Source organism: Dermacentor silvarum, chromosome 7 (genome assembly GCF_013339745.2).
Source record: "Dermacentor silvarum isolate Dsil-2018 chromosome 7, BIME_Dsil_1.4, whole genome shotgun sequence".
Classification (NCBI taxonomy): Eukaryota; Metazoa; Arthropoda; class Arachnida; order Ixodida; family Ixodidae; genus Dermacentor; species Dermacentor silvarum.
The window spans coordinates 100,862,975-100,881,767 of NC_051160.1; the positions used below are offsets into that span (position 1 = coordinate 100,862,975).

The window sequence follows — 18,793 nt, forward strand, 5'->3', positions numbered from 1 at the left end:
CGCGCGCGGCGTTGTACTCAGATTTACGGGAAGCATTCTTATACATAAAAAAGATTAAACTGCATCGGAACATTCCATTCAAGTTTCCGCCTTCCTCGCGTAACAGAATGCGGAGTAAGTGGTACGGGGTCATTTAATGCGGTCGGACTTCGAGCGCCGAAAACGGTTTTAGTTTGTCATTCTATATGCTAATATCTTTGGCCCTAAGCCGTACGTGGAAATTTTTTCCAGTCGATACTTCAAAAAAGAAAGAAAAGAAAAGAAAAAAGCCTGCGCAGTAGCCTAATTAGTGGCTATATAGTGGATACGGCGTTGCTCGCGGGTTCAATCCAGGTCACAGACTTCGATAGGAACGAAATGGAAAAAGAAGCGTGTACTTCTATTTAGGAGCACGTTAAGAACCCCAGTTAGTGAAAACTAAACCGGATGCCTCATAATCATATCGTGGTTTTGCCAAAAACCGAAAAACTTCTTTAAATAATAAAAAATGGCTCATGGCTGCGTTGTTCGGCTTTTTTCTAGCAGTGTAAACAAAATAAATTATTCTCGAGTCTGATTTCTGAGAAAAACATGTTACGCTTATCCTATATTTCATACATAAATGTAATGCCGTTCCCAAATGTATGACCTCTCAACTCAGCAGCTTGTATATTATAAACGGCTGCTGTTAGTTATCCGGTGCACTAATAACGATCATAATGAAACAATTCAATTGAGCAACGTTCATGTCTCACATACACGTAGAGATATGTGCAGATCTGTTGCGTTCGTTGAAGAAGATAGGTGTGCGTAGCCCCGCTCTAGACAAGCAAATCCTGGCTGTCCGGCACGCCCGCGACCGGGCCGGTGGGCTAGACCTGCCGGTCCCGACGTGGGACTAGCCGGGTGCGCGACGAGTTCGCGTCCTCACCGGACCTACAATAAAATTAGTTCACTCTCACCACATGGAGCACACAGATTTAATGGGTTGCAAACATGGTGAGACTGTCAAACAAAGTTTTCCTTGTCTGAATCAAGTTAGCAGATTTACAGGCTGCCCCCAAACGAGGCGTTTAATATATTGAATGACAGCTAGGAACTTGTTAAGCAGGACTTATTAACACCCGTGCGTTAATTTCCTCAAGAACTGCGCCTCTGCGCAAGAGCCACGACTCTCCAGCAGCACAATCATTTCAGAATAACAGTCCTCACTTGCATCGGTCACTCACCTTTGAGACTTCAATAGTGGTGTTATGCGTTACACTCGAAAACGGAAACGGCTATTCGGCGTGGCAGAGTATATCAATAACACTTCCATGTATATATATATATATATATATATATATATATATATATATATATATATTGATTTTGCCTACTATGCAAATTATTTCTGCGAATGAGAGTTTTCTTTGCAGTATTTAGCAATAAGTTTGCGTGTTACTGCAAACACGTGCGCTTATTCCGGTAGGGAGTTCTCACTTTCTCAATTAGTGCATTTAGCATATTTGTTTTTTCTTCCCTTACATATATATTGTGAATATGTATATCTATTTACCCTTTGATTTTATTACCTAGAAATACATTGGGCTTTCTTCACGCCACGCAGTTAGTAAACCTGGTTTATTTCACTCTAATATTCTTTTCTTCGATCATTGTCCCTGATAAATATCCGCGAACAAGCGCGCGTACAATGACACGATATCAATGATAAAATTTTCTTACGTAGCTTCATGTTGTAGATATACCAGTTCCATTTAGAAGACAGTGGTAAAAACAGCAGTTCACCTGGCTAAAACTACATTTGGTACCGGCCGTCAAGAGTCATGGGCGCACCAAAGTAACTAAACCATAAAACAAAATGTACTGCACAGACGTTCTGCGAGAAAAACTGGGCGTCCGCCAGCGTCCGCGTAGCGAACGCGCGCTCACTAGCAGACGACGCGCGACAACGGCAAAATTGAAGACGTCGTGTTGTATAATCCATGCCTCAAATATATATGTTTGGCCAAATAGTGTAAACATAAATTTGCAGTTGAAATAAAGCACTATTCTAAGAGCGTACTATGCGCAATGGGCCTCGGCGCCCGCAGCGAAAGTACGTTGAATATGCCGCGGAGCGCGTCTGCGCACCAATCCAGTTCGCTCGCAGCGCCCTCGCACTATTTTTCCACACGCGGAGCCTCAGCGGGAGAGCGCCGCTCGGCCCACTCGACCATTGTCTAGTACACTCTAGCCTTACGGAGCCTTGCGACCCCGGCGGCCGCGCACGACCGCTCGGGCCGGCCAGTGTAGAACGCCCCCCCCCCCCCCCCCCTTGCTATCCTCTCTGCGGAGCATTGCGCGCGACTGGAAGACGGCGCGCTTCCTTTCCGCTTCCCGCCCTTGCGTGCGCGAGATTGAGCCGCGATCGGCGGCTCACCCTCGCACGCTTTCACTCGCACATACAGCATACGGCGCGTGACGACGATTTTATCGCTCTTGAACTGTATACGGAACCTCACGGCGACGACGAAGACGCAGAAATGCGTATGGAGTGTCCATATAATTGCTATCGCAATAAAAGAATTCTAAAAGGCTCTCTTGCTAAAACCGATGTACTTAAAACATGTTATGGCAATATCGCTTATATCTTTCGAACCATAATATCCACGCGCCCTACTTTGGTATCGTTGTGTAGAGGAAAGAAGCCATTACTCGACCGTGACTGTGTTTTGTGTGTAGAAGGCGGCGTTGTTGCGCTTGACATGAAGGAATCGGAGCTAAATTTAGCCTCTTGTTCGGCGTTCAGAACGCATATAGCTCGGCAGTACGTTTCTGCATCCAAGGAGGAATTGTCGCGTTTGACAGAGCTCGCTACGTCATATTAGGTGTAATCTATAAAACTCGTACTCCTCTCCTTTGGGAATCATAAGGCCTATAAATGTGCAATATGTTGCAACTATTAGATGTGAAGCAGCTTATGGCGGCGGCTTTGCCCGTCCCTCCCGCGGCGTCCCACACCCCCACAGCGCATCCGCGTCCCCTCGCCCTCTCGCTCCTCTCCTACGCTCCCCTTTCTCTCCTCTAGGAATCCTTTACGGAGCGGCGCCCGCGTCTCACACCCCCACAGCGCATGCGCGTCCCCTCCCCCTCTCTCTCTCCTCGTACGCTCCCCCCTTTCTCTCCTCCAGGAATCCGGAGCGGCGCGCACGACAGGTGGTGCGACAGCTGCATACTCCGCTGGGGGCGCCACGGTAGTTCCGCAGTATGAAAATGACGGAGCGCGCGCGCCTCATTCTCTCTCCTGTGCAGCGCCGTGCCGCGAAACCATCTCCCGCTCAAGCTAACCATCTCCCCGCTGCTTCGCATCCACACATGGTTCCCTTTAGAGGGAGATGGAGTAATTTTTTCACGCTTGCTCGGCTATCCCCCGTGTAAAAACCCCGTGTGGAATTCTATTTGCACTTTCGTACTATACTGTTGGGGGGATGACAATACATTCCTTTCACGAGACTTACTCCACCTTGCGGGCTTCCGCAGAACCGTTTTTTAATGTCGTCCATACAGTATTGTTATAATTCCTTCTAGCGCGACGCCAGCTGAATGGAAGGATTTGTGGCGTACAATGGGCAAGCCCTTGTCTTCCCTCTGAGAACGCAGCTAGATTGTGTTCCTGATTGGCTAGCATCGCCCGTGGATTTTGTTTCCGAGCATATAGCTCTTAACATGCAGTACAGAAACAGTCCTTACGCATATAAATATATGACCATATAAAGTCAACAAAAATAGGGCACCTCGATTTTCACAGATGGACGGACGGACGGACGGACGGACGGATAGATAGATAGATAGATAGATAGATAGATAGATAGATAGATAGATAGATAGATAGATAGATAGATAGATAGATAGATAGATAGATAGATAGATAGATAGATAGATAGATAGATAGATAGATAGATAGATAGATAGATAGATAGATAGATAGATAGATAGATAGATAGATAGATAGATAGATAGATAGATAGATAGATAGATAGATAGATAGATAGATAGATAGATAGATAGATAGATAGATAGATAGATAACACACGCGGTATCGGGCGAAGACTCAATCATGGGCGTGAGGGGACTGTTCCGTCGGTCCAGCTCTACCGGGAACACAACGCGTCTATTGACATATTATATTTCATTGCGTGAATGACATTACCGATAAAAAAAAGGTGAAGTAAACAACTATCCCATTAATACAAGCCCTTTATATGTTCGCCCAGGTTGGAAGCCTCGTCGCACGCTAATGTTTTGCAGCTGGGGCGCCGAAGAGTTTGGTCTCATCGGATCCCAGGAATGGGCCGAGGTAAGGCACTGTTCACGAAACTCGAGTTTCCCTATACACTGAACAAGCAAAGTACAAACGCCATAGTAATGACAGCAAACACGATGATTTTAACGCCGCGTGTTGGCTTTCTCAAAATCGATAGAAAGCGTTAACAAAGAACGGAATGTTGGTATGCATTTATTTAACTATTTACTGTCTGGCTCACCGTCTTTAACGTTATGCAGTTTCTCTGACTGTAGTACAGCAGGTAGTCATGGGCAGTAGTATAGTGAAGCTCCTGCCTTTCCCGTAATTGTTCCGTAAACACCATTCTTGATGAACTAGCTGTACAAATGTTGGGCCGTCAAGTTACGTCAAAATTGCGGAGTTTTCCAAGTACATCAGAGCCGCGTACGGCATTTGTCGCACGTAACTTAACCTCAACCAACATTTATATTGTTTTGTGTGCTTGCCTGATTGTTGCCTGTTCTGTGCTTGCCTGATTGTTGAAATAGCTGATTGTTTCGCTTTGTAACTTGAGCTTAAAGTATGACCTCCGAGGTAGGGCGGTGAAACGCGCGCATCCCCATCTGAGAGGCCATGCTTAAGATAGTGAGTACCTGATCAAACAGTGGCCTTACAAGGGATATTACACGGAAGAGCCAGTGTTTCCACAGGGGACTTGCCTTCCACAGATGGAGAACTTATCATTTCAAACTTAAGATATCACTTATTCGACCGGTGTTAGCAACTTCAAGGCCCCTATTTCAGCGAAGCTATCTTCTTTCTATACCGCTTACTGTATGACGAGTGGTCTATGAAGCATGGCTTCACGGGAAATTGCTGCGGTCTGGTTTGTGCAATCTCAAAGCTTCGTCAAGCTCAACTAAAGGACCTCTGTTCTACGCAGCAACATCGCGTACAGCTGAGTCATCAAGCTGTGGCGTACTTGAACGTGGACATCGCCGTTCAAGGAAACGGCACTCTGGAAGTGTCCGCCAGTCCCTTGCTGGCCCATTTGATCTGGCAGTCATCTAAAAAGGTACGGCGGGAGGTATTCTAATTTGGGCAGTCACACGAGGAGCCTTTTGGTAGCCGGCATGTCTAAGCTAATATTGTTTCTGGCACCTTTTGGTAATAAAATCTGGCACGTGGCAAGCCGAAGGCATCTTATTAACAGCCCTGTATCATTAAACAAAAAAGGGCGCGGAACCTTGGCCTCATGAGCACCTTTAAACAGTAGAACTCACGTTACTTCTCGACGAAAGTGGGTTCGCTTGCCATAAACACAGCAGCGCAATGCTAAAGTCGATTCTTTTTTCTTCTGTTTTCACAACGTTTCTGAAAGAAGACATCCGCTTCGCTTTGTCACTCTTAGAGAGAAGCTCATTCTACCTTAGCATTCGCCAATTACGAGGCCAGACACATTGGTTGAAACGCCCACACCTAGCCTCCGCTCTTTTTCCCATTTAGTTTGCATAGGTATAGCTACGTGGGCGAAAACGTCTAAAGAACATTGGTCATCACTGATCTTTAACTAATATTGTGGCTTCATCAAGCGTTAGCTTTACTAGATTTCACAGTGCTCTGTACTATTGGGCAAACATTTTCGCAAGTCGACAGATAAAGCGTAAGTTTTACGGTTTTGTTTTCTACAGCTTCAGGCTGTGTTTATTGCGTAGATTCCGAATCCGGACAAGGACGAAGTCGCGCACGGGAGGACCTCAGGTGTTCGACACGTGGCTTGTGAACTCACCGTCGTTCAATAACCCTGACACCGAGCCAAGGTATGCACATGTGCGAAAAATCATATTTACTGCGAATTCTAAGCATTTGCAAAACAAACAAAAAAAATCATGTGAAATCCATGCCATTCCCATAAAAAGTGTTCTATCGTGATTCATTTGCGTCATTTTCTGCGTGTACATTTCTTGCTTTTACGATTTCACCTAGAAAGGTTGGTTGACAGCATCCTTACGATTATTTATGACTAAACATAATTCTGCCATCAACCAAACGGCTCTTGGTGATTCAACGAGTTATGTAACAATAAATTTTGCTTTAATGAGACCCAGAATTTTATTCGCAATAAGAAAATGAAGAGGGGGGAAGGTGGGAGAATGGGTGCGTCGGTCTCGATAGATGTGAACCTGTTCAGTGATTTCACATTGCGCACTTTCAGCTACATGTGTAGAGCGTAAATTGAGCTCACCGCGGGAGTGATGCGTATAATTCAAATAATATATGCTTCTACAAATATAGTACATGCTCAAATTAAAAACACGCATGAGCATCGTGTCCTTCACAACGTCAATTTAGCTTATGTTTTCCTCGAAATTGGCAGCAGTAATTGCTTTGTTGAGGCACAAAGAACGTGAAAAGGCGAATTCTCATTAAGCATGTTGAGCTTCTCTTTTTCGAATAGTAGTGGACGTTTAATTACTTTCCCGGCTTTTTACAACCCAATTTCGTTTCATTAGTTTTGGAACGATTGACCTTATGGTGTTCAATTTATGCTCGCATTGAAACTTGAATCTTTTTGTCGCGAAAATGCATCAATTATAAAAAAAAGGGGTAACAGTTACGCTCGTAACTTATAGCATCCGCAGCCCTGAATAGTTGCGACGAACTTCGCCTGCTCAGCAGAATGTTAGAGATTTGATACCCGGTGGTGGTAGTCGCATTCCGAAGTCCCGAGAGTGTGAAAATTCCCCCTTGTATTTAGGTTTCAGACAATTCTTCGAAACCACGGGTGGTCAGAAGTGAAATCAAAGTTCTTTAAAGCAAGGCCTTAATATGCAACTCACTTGCAGCCTTTCAAACGTTCAAAAAACATCCTTTCTGTTTCGATTGCACTGTAATAGGCGTCATCTTGTGTTCACAGACATGTCAAATTTATCTGGAAACTTACGATCACCATCAGATTTGGTGGCCGCAACTCCACTTTCTGGTGCTTGCGCGTTGGCCAGCAGCGCTATCGATATTACTGTATTCAGGTTCCTGGATCTTGCGTCGGACAGTGACTACGCGCCGTTCTTCCACGAGCTTGGCATTCCTTGTGTGGACGTTCGCTACGCCTGCCGTAACCAGGTAGGTCAGGTGGTTCGCAATATTAACCAATACCAACACATAAATACTTGAAAGCTCGAGTACAATTTAATTAGTATTTGTTACTCGATCTTTAGTGATTCGATAACTTAATCAAATTTTGCTAATACTAATTAAGGCTAAGTAGTACGCAGTATATATTTTTTATGCTTTAGGACGAAACACAGGCGGCCACTTTAAGGGATTGTTCCTGGTCAGAGGCACCGGTCTTTCAGAAAGCATGCATGTTTACGCATTATTTTCCTGGACGGTAACTTGAAGCTATATAATTATGTCACTCTAACTTCAAGACCTTTTTAGATATCATGTCCTGGCTGAGCCGAACTCAAAATGAATTGATCCGAGCGTTTTACGCAAATTTAGTAGTGCATAGTTCATTAATTTCTGTTATTGTCATATGATTGCAAGAGACGTCATCACAGTTCACTTGTTCTGCATTTACAAGCTGTCCATTTGCCAATGATTTTGGTTAGCAACAGCATTGCATGTACTGAAGATAAATATGCCGTGTTCGCCATATGAATTCTGAGTTTCCGTTTTACAATATATTTAGCATAATAATCCGAACAATGTTTCTTGGGCTTGATTATTAACCATTCATTTTATTTCAGAGCTTCGACTCTTGCCTGCCACTTTACCACACCATCTACGAGACGGAAATGGCTTACAAGATGGTCGACAAGGAATTTTCGGTAAATATCGAAGTTGTAGAGCACAGTAAGCAACTATGTAGCACGGATACTAGGCACTCTGTAAAAAAAAAATGTGCTTGTGACAACACGGACCTCAGTGTAAATTTTCTTGGCATGTCAAAACGCTGCTGTTGTGTTCATGTTTTCCGAAATTCGTGCCTGACGTGACCTTATAGGTCAGCGGTGATGCGAGTGAGGCGATGTTCACTTTTCTTCGGGTGGAGGACAGAGCTCTGCCATAACATCTGATTCCGAAGCTTTTAAAACCAAGAGTGCATTCAAGATCAAAATCTTTTCCAAAGCTTTTTCTGTGAACAGGTAAGACGCAATTCCTGATACGTTATCCTTCCCTACTACACCGGCGCTGCCTCTGCAAGTTGTTTTGCCAGCCGAAGAGAAAGTGGAAGATATGCAGTTCGTTACCACCGTTGAGACAATCCTGTGTTTTATTTCTTTTTCAGCTACATAGAGAGTGCTTTAGAAAATGCGTTGTACGATCCTCATGAGTAGTAAACTTATATATTTGTTGCGGTCCTCAACTTGTTCTCGAGCTTCTTTGTTAACCTCAAGTTTCGGCCCCATATGTTAGCACCGGTACAATGCAATGACTGTACACTTTCCTTTTCAACGACAGTGTGCTAAGCTCCCAGTCAGGATTTGGCACGTAGCGTGTGCACTCCAACCCAAAAATGTAACGAAAATGTTAGGCCTAACGTTACGAGACAGGAAAGAGAGCGGTGTGGATCAGAGAACAAACGGGGATAGCCGATATTCTAGTTGACATTACGCGGGAAAAATGGAGCTGGGCGTAATGGAGCCATGTAATGGATAACCGGTGGACCATTAGAGTTACAAAATGGATACCAAGAGAAGGGAAGTGCAGTCGAGGATGGCAGAAAACTAGGTGGGGTAATGAAGTTAGGAAATTTGCAGGTGCAAGTTGCAATCAGCTAGCGCAAGCCAGGGGTAATTGGAGATCACACGGAGAGGCCTCTCCTACGCTCCCCCGCCCCCTTTCTCTCCTCTAGGAATCCGGAGCGGCGCGCACGACAGGTGGTGCGACAGCTGCATACTCCGCTGGGGGCGCCACGGTAGTTCCGCGGTTTGAAAATGACTGAGCGCGCGCGCCTCATTCTCTCTCCTGTGCAGCGCCGCGATGAGCGCTCGGGCCGCTGCCGCGAAACCATCTCCCACTCAAGCTAACCATCTCCCCGCTGCTTCGTATCCACACATGGTTCCCTTTAGCGGGAGATGGAGCAATTTTTTTCTTTTTTCTTTGTGTATGTGCTGGCCAGTTCCTCCGGGCCGTCACGCAGCTGCTGGCCTCAGCGGCGCACGAAATGGCGGTGCCGGCGCTGCTTCCCCACACTGTTCGGCCGTACGCAGCGGCGCTCAACGAGAGCCTGGCTGAGTTGCGGGTGCTGTACGCCACGCACATCGAGGACCAACGAATTCACGTGGGTACGTGGGGCACAAGAAGCTTAATAGAATGTGCGAAGCGGAAAAAGAGTGGGAAAAGGCATGGCTGGCCACTTATACCTACAGGAACGCACTAAGCAGAAAAAGAGAGAGCTAGATTGTAAAAGAAGTGCCAGCTGTGGCAACTTCAAAAGAAAAAAAATGCATAAAGCGGTGCTATTCTTTATTCCTGTCTCATGTATTCGCCTTGTACGTTTGTGCAAATGGATTGGAGGCCGTAACAAAGAGGAACTGTGTTTCCTGAATAGAAATTTGCCTTAAACTTCTAGTTTTTTTTTTTTTTTAGAAGCCTATAAAATTTCTTGGTGGTTCTAGAGGAAAACACAAGGAAAGGCGCTTTGAAAACCCACTTGTTAAGGTTAACATCTTTGAGAAATGACGCCCAAAAAGGGCATGTCCAGGGCCGCTTTGTTGTACTTTGCATAGCCGGACGGCAGCGGTATATGCACGTTGTAAAGCTAGACGCCCTGTTATCACTTGATGTGACAAGCAAGCGTTAGTGCGGAGCACGTTAGACGATGAGCGTTCGTATTTAGAGTGCAGAGTGGCGCCAGCCAGGACATGTACCGTGAAAAAATCGTATGACTTCGAGAATCCAAAACCATAGCTACAAGCAATTCACTAGACAATAAAAAAAAACATTCTTAACGACCTAAAGATCGAATGGTGGTTTATGTATGGTGATAGGCCAACGTGCCTCTTACTTCCTAGTCAGAGATTTGCTTTTCTTTTTCAGGGGAGTATGGTGTTACTGGCTTTCCTCTTTCATTCAGAAAAATCCTGACAGCTCAGAGCGATCGTGACGTTGTGTGTCAAATATGTTCATAGAACCTGGTACAAATAAGTACATATAAAAGCATGTTGTGGCACGCACGAAAATAGCTTTCTACTCATGCGGGTTAAAGAGCCACCGCCGTAAACACTCAGCCACGTCGCCAGCGAGGTTGCCCCTCAATATGCAGTAGTCTTCTACATGCCCTACAGTGCAAGATGCCGACATTGTCACACTATTTCAAACGATGGTTACTATATAGCAATAATTTTCATAACAAAGTAGTTGATTAAATTGTCGTGGCTCATTGACTGACATATAGCACAAATATTTATAACGGCACGAAAAAGAAGGCTAGGGAACACCGGTGGCAAACCCAAAGAAGAAAAGAAAACGAAGCCGCGCAGATGTAGACGATGGGAAGGAGTGGGTAGAACACTGCTAAGAACCTACGTCTTGCTAAGCAAAGAGCCGTACCTATAGCACGTGTTCGAGGCTGATAACATTATTATCGGCTCCCAATTACGAGCGCCACCTGTGCAACGTCAATACCTGCCGTCGTACGTTGATGCTAGGAGGGCGCATAGAATTGCGTAATGTTATTTCTCTGAACGAAAAATTTTAGGCCTAACCTTAAGAGACAGGAAGAGAGCGGTGTGCATGGATCAGAGAGAAAACGGGGGTAGCCGATATTCTATATAGTTCACATTAAGCGGGGAAAATGGAGCTGGGCAGACATGTAATGCGTAGGATGGATAACCGGTGGATCAGTAGAGTTACAGAATGGATACCAAGAGAAGAGAAGCGCAATCGAGGACGGCAGAAAACTAGGTGGGGTGATGAAGTTAGGAAATTTGCAGGCGCAAGTTGGAATCAGCTAGCGCAAGACAGGGGTAATTGGAGATGCCTTCGTCCTGCAGTGGACATAAGAATAGGCTGATGATGATGATGATTTCTCTAAAGTCTATCGCAATACGTGCTCATTTTCTGGCTCGGTAATCTTGGAGTACAGTGCTTATGTTTCAATGACGGATTCTAATTCGTTAGTGTGGGAACTGTTTATCTTCCTCGAAAGTGCTCGACGCAAGTCTGGTTGACCAAGCATAGTTACCGCTTCTTGCTTTGTCATTCTGGTGCACTACTCACCGCAGGGCCACTAGTTTCAGCCGTGGAAAGCTTCTCGAGGGCCGCTGATGCTGTCGAGCAGGAGAGGCGTCATAGCAAAAGTTTCAGGTAAGGAGGCGGATTCCTGCTTGAAGTGCGATTGCAGTTGAAATTAAATTTCAATTATGGTCAATTATGGTCCTCCCTCCATGAAAACGGGGGGTGACTACTTCAGGACCTCAATAAAGTTTACTACCTACCTACCTATGCTGACCTTTTAGTGTGTGTGTATGGCGAGAAATATTGAGTTTCTTTGCTGTAATTGTACAATGAACTGTGGTACAAAAATTACGCTGCTATTTCAGACCTGCCAACTATCACATTGAATTATGCGCAATCTAAGCAAGAAAATACTAAAATTTCGTGAAAAATATAAAAAGCTATTTACCCCTTTTAAATATTATTCTACTTTGTTTTGTTGGAACGCTGTGAACAGCCACTCTGCTGTATATTCGCAGCTAGAAGGATCTACGCCACAAACATGCAAGCTGAAATATTTATGAAGTTTACTCATGAAATATTTGTGCAATGATGGCTAAAATTTCAATTGCCGTTAAACATTGTCTCTGCACTACTGTGGCTGTCAGCGCGGCTGTATTTGAATTCTTTTGAAATCAGTTGCCCTAAATTTGATTTATATTAGAGATCGTAAAATTACTGGTGTCATTACGGCAATCGTAAACAAACTCTAAATATTGAGAATTTTACGATAGACTTCGCTATCATAAAAAGTCTGCGGGTATGCTGTTTCGATACTTGTATAGTAAACGCTCTCGAGGTAATAAAGAGAATCACTCAAGTGAAGCTTAAATTAACAGCACACCGAGGTAATTTTTAAAGTTCTCAGCATTCTCGTTAGTGCCAAGACTATCGCGTCGTTATCACTTTCAAGAACTACAGGCCCACGTGCTAGGTATGTGACATCAAGTCAGGTAGTAGTGTAGTAGTAGTAGTCATGTAGTAGTAGTAAAGCTGGAGTGTGACGCCGTCATGTATATAGCCAATAGTGGCGGTCTTACGATGTCTCTTGCAGTGGGGTTCAGAGAGTTGGGGGGAAGAAAGGGGGGGGGGGGGGGGGGGGGCACGCGTCCCGATAACATCATCTTGAATGTAAATGTGTGACACCTACGCTGATCATTGCTCAATGAGTCTTTAACTGTAATGCCGAGTAGGTCAGCTCGGAACTTTTCGGCAAAAAATCCTCCTACTGATTTTTTTCCCCAAAGTAGTTTCCCTCAACACTGCAATGCTGAAGAGGCTTAGTTCTTCGATGAATCGCCCCAATGGCATGCCAACTGTTGAGCGAAGCATCGTTAGCGAAACATACTGCCAAGACAACCATAAATACTGAGCAGAAATGTGCCATACAACGCGGACCATCAATTCGTCAATGTGTTGACGTAAATGTCAAACGCAGTGGCAAATTTTCTGTTGTCTCGCAGATTATTTGCTTGTTTGACGACTAAAATGCGCTTCCATTGGATAGCTCACCTTTTTAGGAGACTCAAGAAAAAGATTTTGTCCGCTTAATTTTAGCAGATTCGTAAGGACATTGAGCAGTCTGTATAGCGCCGGTAAAAGGAAAATTTTTCGCTCCAGCATAAAAATAGCTGTACTTTAAAAATGATCTCTCGGCCTATTTTGTATTTCAGAACTTTAGGCATCTTTGAAAAAGTAATTCAGTAACCAATTTGTTGTTTTATCAGGCAAATATTTCAGATCTGCTTCTCTTGCACTTGGTGGCGTCACAACCAAATAAGTTATTCTAGCAGCTCTTTGAAGTACCTATTCGATATAATCGAAATGAAATGCGATGCATATTTGAGGTTTTCTAGTAATACATTGTTCAAAGCTACATTTTCGTTCGCGTTCATATAGCATCTTATTAGCTTATATGAGATTACAAGACTAATCCGCGATATTTTTTCCCGCGGATTGTGTAGTTGAAGTGGAATGTTGTATTAGCAGAAATATTTGTATAAATAGTGGCAACGCTGGATCATTGTTATCTATATACATTCCTAGGTGCCTCGACGCTTGTGTGCATGGCCCTTTGACAACACGTACGCATGCATTTAAATATTTAAACCAGCGCGGGCTTCCGTCGATATGTTCTCATTTATTCTACGCCTAGTCGTGTACCCTTTTGTTTCATTCCGTTAGCTTTTCAGCCCTTTTGTATATGTGTGACATTACCAGATGTTCAGCTTTCAATTTGTTATTAGCGCCGCAAGCATGAGCCGCCTATGGAAAAGGATGCCAGGAAATAGATGCATTAAGCTGAATTCTTACTGGAAACGACGGAAGCAAGAAAAAACGCTAGCTGCTGCCGTTTCCAATGCATGACGCTGATCAGTGACGCATAGCACACAACTCAGATCAAAGAATTGAAAATCAAACGTGCGCGAACGCTGTGGCAGTCGAAGAAAATGACGACCAATCCGCGAGATGATTAAGGAGACAGTGCGCGGCCGGTGCCAGCAGTAATCCGTTACAAAGTTCATGTAAATGTTGAAAGAAGTTTCCAAAAGTACGGCTACTTGACCTTATTGAAAGAAGACACAAACTTCATAGAACTTCGAATCAGCATTTCACTTGCTGTGACACGCGCTACGCCCCCCGAAAAAGAAATGCTTGAAGTGCAGTTCCTTAAAGTGCAGCGCTATTTATAATTGCTGGAAGTGTGATGGAACGTTTTCCATTGTGTAGAAAGGAGCAAAGGTCCGTTTATGTAGGACGAGTTGCCGATAACTTGTGTAGGCTTTGTCTTGCGCCAGTTTGTGTGGTATTTATGTTCATCTCGTTTTTCGCACAGAAGCGTAAATGAGCGCTAGTCTTTTCCTGTGAGCATCTAAGTACTGTGGTACTGGGTGCCTAATATAGCCTTCCATGCAGGCTTTATCATATTGTATGCGAGGTGTGGCGTGCTTACAAGGATCTTTTGCAAGCAACATTTTATAGATGCAAAGCACGCACATTTGAATGTTTTGTACTGGTATTCATTCTTTAGCAAGCTGTATGTGTGCGTTAAAGATATTACGAAATCTTTATTCTTTTCTTAGAAACATAAACAACAAACTGATGCTTTTGGAACGAGTGTTCATCGACAGTCCGGGCATTCTTGCAGGGAACATATACAGGTGAGATATCGCAGCTACTGTATACTTTGTCTGCCCCACGATTATGTAATTGTGACCCCTTGATCGCCCCAACCATGGCAACATTAAATGTTATCTATGACGCCGCTATTGACGCATACCGAAGCGTTCCGTGGAAACATTCATTTCCATGCTAACTTATAGGCTTCCGGAGTCGAAGCCTGCAGCAAATTGCATGATAACTTCCGCGTCTTGGCCTCGAGCGCGCTGCAGACCACTCAATGTGTGTCCTAGCTAAAGAAGTGTGGTACCTAATTTCATGGAACGAATAACGTATTCCGCCGCTCTCCTTCATGCTAACAGAAAAAAAAAGCACTGAATTATTGCAAACCGCCTGTGAACGCTTCGTAAGTGCCTTGGAGGGCTGGCTGTTGTGCTGTGCCAGGGGTTTGAGTTCTGCCATCATAGATTTTTTAATTCAAGTAAATGTGGATTGCACAAACGGTGTTACTTAAACAACAGCTGAGTGAATTTATGGAAATCTTATGAATTTAAAATAAAGATTGAAATTTCAGCAACTGCTTGGAGAGCAATTCTGAGAAAATTACGGAAAGCATCGATTATCTTGGTACTGTCACCCAAAAGAACAATGACTATGTGCTTGATGATAGAGACAGCATGGCGTGCAAAGTGTGATTGAGGCCTCGCCCATTGCAATTACTCCGTCATCTATGTGCGCCTCTACTCTCTCTTTTAGGAACCACACGTGGGCAAGTTACCTAAGCAAGCACGTTGTGTTCGGCATCAGCTTCGATGACGTCAACGTCGGTTCGCGATTCACCGCCCTGAAGCGGGCCCTCGTCGATGCATCCTCACTTGCAGCGCCGCTGATGGCCTCATTGACGTACCGCATCAGTGCAGCTGCGGACATCCTCATGGACGCACTTTGATGACGCCTTGACGACTAACCCGAGTCGCACCCCGTATGCGTCCGCATCAGTTGTGAGCTGCTCAGAAAGGCTTGAATAAGTGACCTTACGAGAATCGGCAGCCGTGGCGTTAGGCCTGCGTTGGCAACGTCGGCACCCAAAGGGCGAATTCGGGACTAGGTGGACGGATTTTTGGTGTGTCATCGTCTTCCCTTCATTCTCATACTTTAGTTTGCGGCGTCAAAACCCCACTGACGTTTCGAGCTGACACAGACCGTACAAAAATTGCCACGTAGGACGAACGCCGACTGATTCCTTCTATTTCGATGTCACTGCGGCTCACAAAACAAACGAATACTGTGCAGCGTTCAAGCCAGCCGCTGCTCATTTACATCAAGGTTATTAGATGTGTTCCTTACGTGAAGTGCATAAGAAGACAGCGTACTTAATTTTTGAAGAGTGCAAAAAGAACTAGGGTTGAAAAAAGTAGAGTACAGTCCAAGTGCGTGTTGCGGATATTTGGTTACATCTCCAACAATTTTATTCTGGTTGAACCATAAGAACTTCTGTAGCCACACTCACTAAAGTAAAATGAACAGCAGGAGTGAAAGCTATGCTAAGACCATGCTCAGTAAGACGTCGCAAGTTCACTTCATGGCGAATTGTAAGATTCTCTATGCTTGAAGAGCATGTCGCCGGCATAGACTACGTCGAGTCCAATCTTGCGCCCCCATTGTACTTCAAGAAAGCAGTGGCCATTCAGAAGATTCCCTTAAGAAATTACTTATGCATATATTCCAGACAACTTGGTCAAGCAGTGTTGTTTCATTCAGTTTATTTCTAGGAGAACTGGCAAGAAAACGCGCCATAACTTAGGGCCCAACAACATTGAATGCGATATTCAGAAACTTTCTTAAGATGCAAAATGCGGCACTGTTGTTAACTTCTATCCCTTTTCACCGAGTTCGTATATCAAAGTAACCTGCATTCTTAAACTTTGAACAGCGTGGCCTGCAACTGTGCAATAATCTTTCCTTTGATAGTGCGCTAGATTCTGTTCTTCAAACGTATTTATTATAGCACCTTTCCCTCCCCTCTTTATTCTTATGCCCGTGTCGACGAGGCCGGACTATTACTGCCACCTTAGAGATGGGCCACAAGGCCCATCTCTAAGGTGGGCCTTGTTGACCTTGTGGGCGACAAGGTAACCCTTGGGTCACCTTGGGGTGACCCAAGGTCACCCCAAGGTATGCAATGTATGTATCTAGTATCAGCTTCTGCTGATGGTGGCTTCCAACGGTTCGTGTCCAGTCTTGGAACGTTAGTGATCTGGAGATGAGCCTGGAAAAAAGCGAGGCTTCTCGGCCTATCGCACGAGAAAGCGGCCCTGCGCGCCCTCCTTCCACCAGAGTGCGAGAAACCTGTCCCGCTCGGTTACGGGACAGGCATGCTGACGTCCACACGTGCACGTCAGCATGCTGACACATGAGGACGACAGCGCAACTGACCTATCGAATCGTCGACTCCTACTGTACCGGGTGATGCAGGAAATGACAAGGCAATTTATTCATCCGTAGGCACGCGTACCAGTGTGGTATGTATCAGTACCGATGCATACATTGAGCACAGTATAACACATCGCACACCTAATACATCGTACTCGTTATAAACAAAGGAGCAATTCAAACAGTAAACGGCGTCTACTTGACACAGGCTGTGCCACTTCCACTTCAAGAACACTATTACAGAGTCCACCTAAAAACTATATTGTCATCCTCGAATTTATTAATGACACCCGGGGCACATACAGATGCAAAGTGTCTACTAATGCAAACAGACCTTGGGCATAATTCTGGGTGGAGGAAAACCTTGCCTCGAGAGATGGTTAGGTACCACGCAAGCCAGCGGCGAAGAAACTCGGCTTGGCCGAGTTTTAGCGGCTGTTCTTCTAGATGACTCCATACTATAGCCCACATTTTGCACAGTTTGCGGTACATTGCTTGATTTAATCGCCGACATTGTTCTGCATTGTCGTGGAAGCATCACAAAACGTAGCTAACGCTGTAATACACGAGACTCGCAAACGGATCTCGCCGCCGTGGTGCCCGCACGATGGATATTCCAAAACATTCTTTCAACCAGCTTCCAGAAGGTGCGGGCTACAACACACTCTTTTACTTCCTGCGTGGTGATCTCTTTTTGTGCGCAGTGTATGCATTTATCATTTGGTGCCATTTCCCAGCGTTCAAGCCTGTCTCTGGTGTGTGCGGCTCTGTCCAGTTATCGCAACAGCGCGATCCACGAGCGAGTGCGCCATTGAAATATTTGCGTGTATCGTGAAGCGCTAACTAAAGGTGCTATAGGTAACCCTGCGCATGCAGGCTCATTATGAATTATGTATTCCTCCCTCGCCACAAAAAAAAAATTGAGTTCAGGGATGGCAATCAAGAAACCCAAACACCTACTGTTGCATGCGTCTCGTTCAGAAACTTTAGTGCAGCGAATGAATCAAAGCCTGTGTACTAAGTGATATTTCACTCGCGCGCGATGTCAGGAAGGAGCCCGAAAGGTTTGCTGAAGTCCGAGTCCCTTTTCCCTTCACTCCCGTCCTTAGCTCGCTATTTCGAAGTATATGAATAACGAACTTGCCCAAATGCACACCCTGTGGACTTGTATTCTTTGGTTCGTAGAAAGCAGTAAAGGCAAGAGTCATCTCTTTTAATTTAATTGTCAGATATTTATTCTACTTCTCCGAAAGCATGTCAGCGCCTTTTACCTTTTCACGTGCTTTGTCGAACTATGACGTGTGTTTGCGTGTTTCTTCTACCACCACAAAAAATGTGTGCTTTTGTATTCGTGGAATGTCAACCAGGTGGTTCCGTTTATCATGTACAGTTGCCGTTTAGGCTACGCGTTTTCTATTATTGATTGACGTTCTATGTCGCTGTCACGATCTTCTCTTTCGTTGTTATGCTGCCAACTTTAAGTGCAATAAAACCTTGAGAGTGAAGACGGCGGTCATGACATGCCTGTGAAAATTACTTTATATGATATCATCAATGACACTGATTTTGAAGGTATCAAGTATACTGCGATATCTCTGCGTGGTTGGTGCGGGAGAACTTGCCACATTGTTGAGAGATCTCTACAAGAACTACCGAGAAATCTTAAGCGTTGCGAATAGTCTGTCCTATAAGGCCCAGTTGAAACGAATGTCCTTCGTTGCGCACGTGACAGTGTGCAACTAATTCTTTGTTTAGTTGAAGCCAGAA

At 44.8% G+C, this 18,793-nt stretch overlaps 1 pseudogene; it reads left to right on the plus strand.

Annotated features, from left to right (window-relative positions):
* Positions 1-18,531, plus strand: part of LOC119458315 (N-acetylated-alpha-linked acidic dipeptidase 2-like) — a 49,796-nt pseudogene extending 31,265 nt beyond the window's left edge.
* Positions 18,532-18,793: the final 262 nt, after the last annotated feature.